The sequence below is a fragment of the Zingiber officinale genome, chromosome 7A (genome assembly GCF_018446385.1).
Source record: "Zingiber officinale cultivar Zhangliang chromosome 7A, Zo_v1.1, whole genome shotgun sequence".
Lineage (NCBI taxonomy): Eukaryota > Viridiplantae > Streptophyta > Magnoliopsida > Zingiberales > Zingiberaceae > Zingiber > Zingiber officinale.
Window position 1 is genome coordinate 114,090,346 of NC_055998.1, and position 7,746 is coordinate 114,098,091.

The following is a 7,746-nucleotide window of genomic DNA, read 5'->3' on the forward strand; positions in this document are numbered from 1 at the left end:
TTGATCGAAGATAGTTTTTTATCAACTCAAATTCAATCGACTTTTTTTTTTACTCAAATTAATTTTTAATAGTCGAATATAATGAATTGTGGATGCAAAAGGTTTAATCAAGATGTGTCTCATGGTCTATGCACAATTATAAAATAGACGGAATGTTATAAATAATAAGGTAAGGATAAATATAAAATAAGAAGTAAAAAATATTATATTAAAAAATAGGATAAATTTGAATAATTTCAAATCATAAATTGATTAAAATTAATAAAAAGAGATATTAATAATAAAAAAACGCTTGTTTAAGATTTTTTTTTTTCAAACCGATTAAAAAGTAAAATATTTTTTGATATATTTAAAAAATTGATCTATTATCAAATTTAATACTTTTAAATATAAATATAAAATCTTAATAATATGGAGACCTTAGAATAAGAAAATCTTAGACAACTACTTAGACTGTCTCCCCTAAAGCTGGCCGTAGATATCTAGCTCATATAAAAATCGAATGAATGACCTCCAAATCATCTCGTGAGAAAAATTATCTCATCAAGTTTATCCATGCATAGAAAGACTCGAAAACTCTGTTTAAACTACAGAGCAAAAAGTTCTATATTTATAGAGAGTTTTTTTATTAGGGCTCTCACATAAATAATCTTCTTTCTTTTATTAAATATAGACCGAAGTTCTATGGCATGAGTGTTATACCCATTTCGCTATTAACTTGGATGACAAGTTATCTAACTTCTTACGAGGGATGAGCCGAAACTCTCTCATATTTTTCGATTTCAGATAACTACTTCATTAAATTATTTCCGTTAATTACCCTTTTAAAACTTTCACAAGGGTTTGTGTTTTCTTGAAGGGAACTATCGTTCTCATATGATATCTTTTTGTGTTGTATATTATAAATATCATTAATAAATTTTAAATAGGGTATAATAATTCGATAAGCAATTTGACTCTGAACGGACAAGCAAAACAATTAAATGACAAGATCAGACAATAGATATATAGAACTATATGATTTGAACCCATTACTCAGATCTAAATGAGCTGGAAATCACTGATTTAAGTATTATTCATATCCTCTTGTAGGCAAAATTTGATTATCCAAATCTTCCCTTATTAGCAGGACAGTTGCAACAACTACTGGACTTAATGCTGGATGAGCAAAAACAACAAACTATTGTCCAATTTATAGCATCGTATCGTGATAGTATAGGCATTGACATAGGCCAGTGTACTATATCCAAGTCCAAAGAGTTTCTTCTTGTTAGTTTATGGTGCACCATTATCCATACTATATATTCTCATTCCTAAGTATTATGTAACATTTAGAAAGACTTGTAAAGTATGACAACGTACACAATATAATCATCTCTTTGTTTATATTATCAGAAAATTTTCATTCTTGTTATTTCAATGATGCCTTCCTACTACCACTTCAACTGCTAGAAAATAAGTATTGCCAACCTATGCCTAATAGGCAAACAATATTTAGGTGGCGTTTGGTTCTCTCCTAGAAATGAGAATGGGAATAGTTATCATAGCATTGTAGAATGAAAATAGGTATGAGCTTGGGTATCATTCTTAAACATAATATTTGATTAGTTGAATATTTTCAATTGGAATGAACCTAAATTTTCTTTTTTATCCTTAATTAGAGGAAAATAAGAGAAAAAATTAGATGAGAGAAAAAGTTGAATGTGAGAGAAACATATGATGAGAGAGAACGATGAGAGAGAAAGTGTGATGGGAAAAAATGAGAGGGAAAGTGCGATGAGAGAAAATGAGGAGAGAAAGAGTGATAGGAGAGATTGAAAAGAAAAAAAAGTATGATGAGCGAGAAAGTGTGCTGAGAGAAAAAAAGTAATGGGAAAAAATGAAGAGAGAGAAAGTATAATGAGAGATTGAAAAGAGAGAAAGTATAATGAGAAAGTGTGATGAGAGAAAAAGTGTAACGGGAAAAAATGAAGAGAGGGAAAATGTGATGAGAGAAAATGAGGAGAGAGTGAGTGATGGGAGAGAATGAAGAGAGAGAAAGTGTGATAAGAGAAAATGTGGAGAGAGAGTATGGTAAGAGAGATTGAGGAAAGAGAAAGTATGATGAATGAGGAGACAATGAAGAGAGATAAAATGAGGAGAGAGAGTGTGTGTGATAGGAGAGAATACAAAGAGAAAATGGTAGAGAATGTGTGAGAAGAGAGAAAGTATGTTGAGAGAGAAAGTGTAATGATAGAATGAGGAGAGAGAAAGTATGATGAGAGAGAACAAGAAGAGAGAGTGAAATGAAATAAAAATTGAACAAATATACTAAGGGTATTTTCATTCAAAACTTAATTCTCATTCTCATTCCATCAGAACCTAAGGGAGAGGATGAGTTTCATCCATACCCAAGTTTTTAGATTTTATTCCAAAATCTTGATTCCATTCTCATCAACCAAACATAAGGTTTGGGAATGAATCCATTCCCTCATTCCCAAACCCCTAAACCAAACGCCACCTTAGTAAAAGCTAAGAAATTTCTGATTTTCGATTCAGTTCTGAATCAACTAAAATCAAGCAAAAAGGGATCCAAATTATTATTGTATATGTTTAATCATGCACGAAGGTTATCAAAAAGATCAAGTAAGAAAACTCCATCCTAAATTAGAGGTCTTCGCTGTGGAGCACTGGCGACGCAACGACAACGACACTAGCACCCACAAACGAGTGGTGGCGGAGCAATAGTAGTAGAGCAGTGATGACGAAGTAGCTGCGTCAACGATGTGCGATGATGACTGTAGAGACAACAAGGGCAACAGTGGTCATGGTAGTAGTTGTAAGTACCCCGAGTGAGTTTTGATGTGATCAACTAAGTTAAGTTAGATTCTGCGGATTGATGCCTTGTGTCTAAGCGTGCAGAGATTTAGGAAAGATGCAGCAAGTGAGAAGAATGACATAGGAAGCGAGTCGACGAACTCAGTACATCCAAGGGACGAGGAGCTGCGGAAGAGTACACCGGCGGATGAGACGGACCCATGCGGCGCTTTCGAGGGACAAGAAGCTGGAGAGGAAGACTGCTTAAGGAGAAGACCAGAGTTGGGTTCAGGTGATTTCAACTTTGGATTATTAGAGGATCACCCAAGCCACCGAACAAGTGACCGAAAAAGTCAACAATGAGTTGACTTTGTCTAGATTCCTGGACTAGATCCAGGCGACTGGAGCAATCCTGGCTAAGTCGGTGAGCCGTTCGAGCCATTGCAACGACGATTAACACCGGAGTCCACTTCAGCAAACTCCAGGTGCCCGGACCAGATCTAGACGCCTGGGAAGAAGATAATCTTCACTAAGAAGTCATTGCGGAGTGGATCGAATCGACCACATCTAGGCGCCCGAACTGAGTCCAATCACCCGGGAGATGCCACGTCAGCCAACGACTAACTTCGACTAGTGGATTATAAATAGAACTGTGCTCCTCAAAGTTCTATATAACACTCGGTAGTCGAACTGTATTTTTTTTTTAAAGTCTATGATTTCAATGATTGTATGAGGCTACTCTGCCTTCGTCAAAAAGAGATCTTTTAGTGGAGCTTTACATCTCATTGAATTAACAACCTCTCTGGTTGCAAATCAAGTAAATCTTTGTCTCTTTTTTTAGTTAATGTTTTTATCGTCTTTAACTAATTAAGTGTGTCCTTGTTAAGATTGACAACAAGAGAAGTTTTAATTCTAACTTACAAGCTATTCACCCCCTTCTAGCTGGCCTACAGGGATTAACAAGTGATATTAAAGTCAGGTTTGCTTTAGAAGGACTAATCGCTAGCTGAAGCAACAAGAGATGGTTGGAATGAGCATTCATCCACTGAAGTTCGAGAGAGATTTCACAATATGAAACAAAAAAGATGGAGGTATTTTTTAAAACATGTTTTTATATCTTATTAACTATCAAATATGGTTTTTATAGAACCTAGAGATTAGCACGGTGATGATAAAGAACATCTCTGGTGCAAAAAGGAGTAGGCCGACTTCGTGGCCAACAAAAAAGTAGAGTTCCATCTGTTGAACGTACTACCGCTATAAGAAGTTAACCACATCAAAAGCTATAACTCGGCTAAAGAACTCTGGGAGAAGTTCCTAGAGCTTCATAAACGAAAATTGGAGGCGATACTAGCATGATGAGACATCCTTCGAAGTTAGTTAACAAACTTCCAAATGGAAAAAGGGGAGACGACGACTCAACTACACACAAAGATCAAGGAGTTAACCATCGGACTCATCAACCTTAGCAAATCGGTAACAAATCAGACTTAGTTTCTGATGCAGTTAATGCTTTTCCAAGAACTCAAGAATAGCCATCAATAGTAAATGTCTACTACATCTCAAAAGACTTGGAGATAAATATTTTAGAAGATTTATTTTCAACATTAGAATTACATGAGTCTTGATACATAGGATCAAGAAAGGAAAAGGAGTCAAGTCACAACTTAGCATTGCAAGCCAAGAAGAATGGACCAGATTTAGATTCCTCACTCGATGAAAATGAAGAAGCATACATGGTAAGAAAATTCAAAAGAATTTTTAAATCTAACAATTTCGATAAGTTGCAAGCTAAGAAGCTTATACGAAGCAAACAAAAAGAACGATGTTACAACTGTGATGAGGAGGAACACATTAAAGACAACTGTCCGAAACTAAAAACCAAGAAAAAAGACAAAGAGAAAGGAACAAGAAGGTCCAAACACAAAAATCTCAAAGCTATATGGGACAAGTCATCATCGGAAGAGTCTGAACTTGAGGAGTACGTGAGACTAGCGCTAATGGCCAGCCATCAATCAGATGACAAGATACCTCAACATGAGCAATGATGAAGGGGGGCATCAAACGACGAATCCGACATGGTAAGTAAGGTACAACTCTTGCCTTTTGACCAACTATACAATTGCATGAAGATGTTGTCTAGAACCTTATGTAAAATGAGGACTAAATATCTAAAATCAAAGGAAAATCAGGAATACCTAGTTGAAAATTTTAACAAACTTAAGTGTGAAAATAAAAAATTAAAAGATCAAATAGAAAATTGAAAAAGGACTCTGCATGCTCAAATTCAAAATTTTCACAAAGTTTCGAGTTTAGAAATTATAGAGGGCTTAGTTGGTATTTATAAAATCATAGGGTCAAATTATAAAAATACTAAAAAAATAGCATTTTAAGAAAATATCTAATAAACTCAATAGATAGGAATGTTTTTTGGATTCGTTTAGCCTGTTAAATTAATTTCATATGCCTAGATTTAATTTGCTTCAATTATTAACATGTTTTGTAAATTTAATTATTTTATAAATCTACTATTCATGTTTTCTATTGAATTTATTTTTCTATGATATACAACTGATTATTTATTAGTATAAAAATTTTCAGAATTTTCAACCATTAATTAATTTTTTTAATAAATTTTTGATAGAAAAAAATCAATTTTAAAATTTAAAATTTTTTAGAGATTAATTTTGAAAAACTTGATCTTTTGGCTAAAGACCGTTATCTTTTGAATGTGTAGAAAAATCAACCAGAATTTTAGGATTTAAAAACTATTTTTAAATATTTATTTTTGAAAATAACTTTTTCTGTTCAAAAATATTTACTACGGTTAAAATAAAAATATTCTATGAATAAAATGTTTACCCTGTCTTCAAATGCTTATGTTTATCATTGACAAAAATTTTAAGTTTTTTTAAAACTTTAAAATAAATTTAATTTTTTTTTTCAAAACTATAGATTAATTCATAAAAAAATATTTCTTATAAAAATTAAATTCGGTAAAAAGACATACAATTGAAAATCTTGTTGAAAACCTTTAGAAATAGTTCCAATATTATTCTAACTTTTTTTCTCCATATTTTTCCTACCATATTTTTGATGTGATGAAAAGAAAGAAAATTAGGGATTAAGTTAAGGGGGAGATTTACAATTGTTTATAATTTTTGTCTTTATTCTAAATTTATTACCTATTATAATTGCATATTTATTTGCGTAAATAGTTTTATTGTTTGTTTTAATCCTAATTTAATTTGGGTTGATACACATCAAAAAGGAGAGATTGTAAGTATTCTGGGTGAGTTTTGATGTGATCAACTGAGTTAAGTTAGACTCTGCGAATTAATGCCTTGTGTCTAAGTGTGCAGGGACTTAGGAATACAAGAAGTCAAGCGGAAGACGCAAGGAATGAGAAGAATGAAATAGGAAGCGAGTAGAAGAGCTTGGTACATCCAAGAGATGAGGAGGTGCAGAAGAGTATACTGGCGGACAAGAAGGATGCATGCGACGCTTCTGAGAGATAAGAAGTTGGTGAGGAAGACTGTTCGAGGAGAAGGCCGGAGTTGGATTTGGGTGAGCTCAACTCTGACACTCTAGAGGATCACCCAAGCGACCAAACAAGCGACCAGGCAATTCATCGCTGAGTTGACTTTGCGCCTGGACCAAGTCTCGGCCAAGTACCTACGTCAGCAAACTCTAGGCACCTGGGGAGACGATAATCCTAAGAAAGAAACTATTGCAGAGTGGATTGAGTCAACCACGTCCAGGCTCCCAAACTGGATCCAGGTGCTCAGGAACTGCCACGTCAGCCAATGATTAACTTCAGCTAATGGGCTATAAATAGAGTCTTGGTCCTCGAAGTTTTATATAACACACTCGGTACTCGAACTATATTTCTATTTTTTAAAGCCTACCATTTCAACGACCGTAAGAGGTTACTCCGCCTTTATCAAAAAGAGATCTTTTAGTGGAGCTTTACATCGCCTTAGATTAGCAACCTCCCTGGTTTCAAACCAAGAAAATCTGTCTCTTCTTTTTAGTTAATGTTTTTATTGTCTTTAACTAATTAAGTGTGTCCTTGCTAAGATCGACAACAAGAGAAGTTTTGATTCTAACTTGCAGGGTATTCAACCCTCCCTTTAATTGGCTTATCGGGACCAACAGTAGTATGGCCGAGGATAGTAGCGACAAGTTTGAGGGTGAGAAAGGTGAGATTTTCCAAAGAGATTGTGTTAGAGTTGGAGTGTTAAGGGCTATACTTCCCATGATTTTAGGAATTTTTGATTAGGTTTACAATTATCTCCAAATCCTTAGTGATCATATCTAATCCCACAAATTAAGGATCTATATTTATTTGTATTTATCATGATCCCACAAATTAAGGATCCTTACTTATCATTATTTCTCTTTAAATACTATATCAATAATAGTGGTTGTACGACAAAAATTAATACAATATATCCTTCTATCCATTTGTTCTTCATCTTCTTGGTATCAAAGCCATAAGGAAAATTCCAACGATCCTATGGTTGGAAATCTACAACTAATGACATTGTTCACTACCCAAATATCGACAAAACTAAACCAGATGAACTATACCTTCTAGAAATGACAAGTACTACCTGTGCAAAAAGGTCATTGCTTATTTCAATTCGTTTATGGAGAGGCCCTAACCCCAACCTAGATGATAGTAACTTGAAATTAAGCTAGTGTAGAGGAAATCAAAGTCAATCCTGAATATGCAATCTGGGAGTTGCAAAGACGTTGGTCTTCTCAGTTGGCTTCTGTCAACACTGTCAGAGGAAGTCTTGAGTCAACTCATTGGTCCTCCTTGCATCACCTTAAGGCGCTTATGGATATCATTGGAGAAAATGGTAGCCTCACAATCTAGTGCACGCCTCATGCAGCTCCAGCTTCAACTATAGACAATGAAGAAGGGCAGACTATCCTTGACCG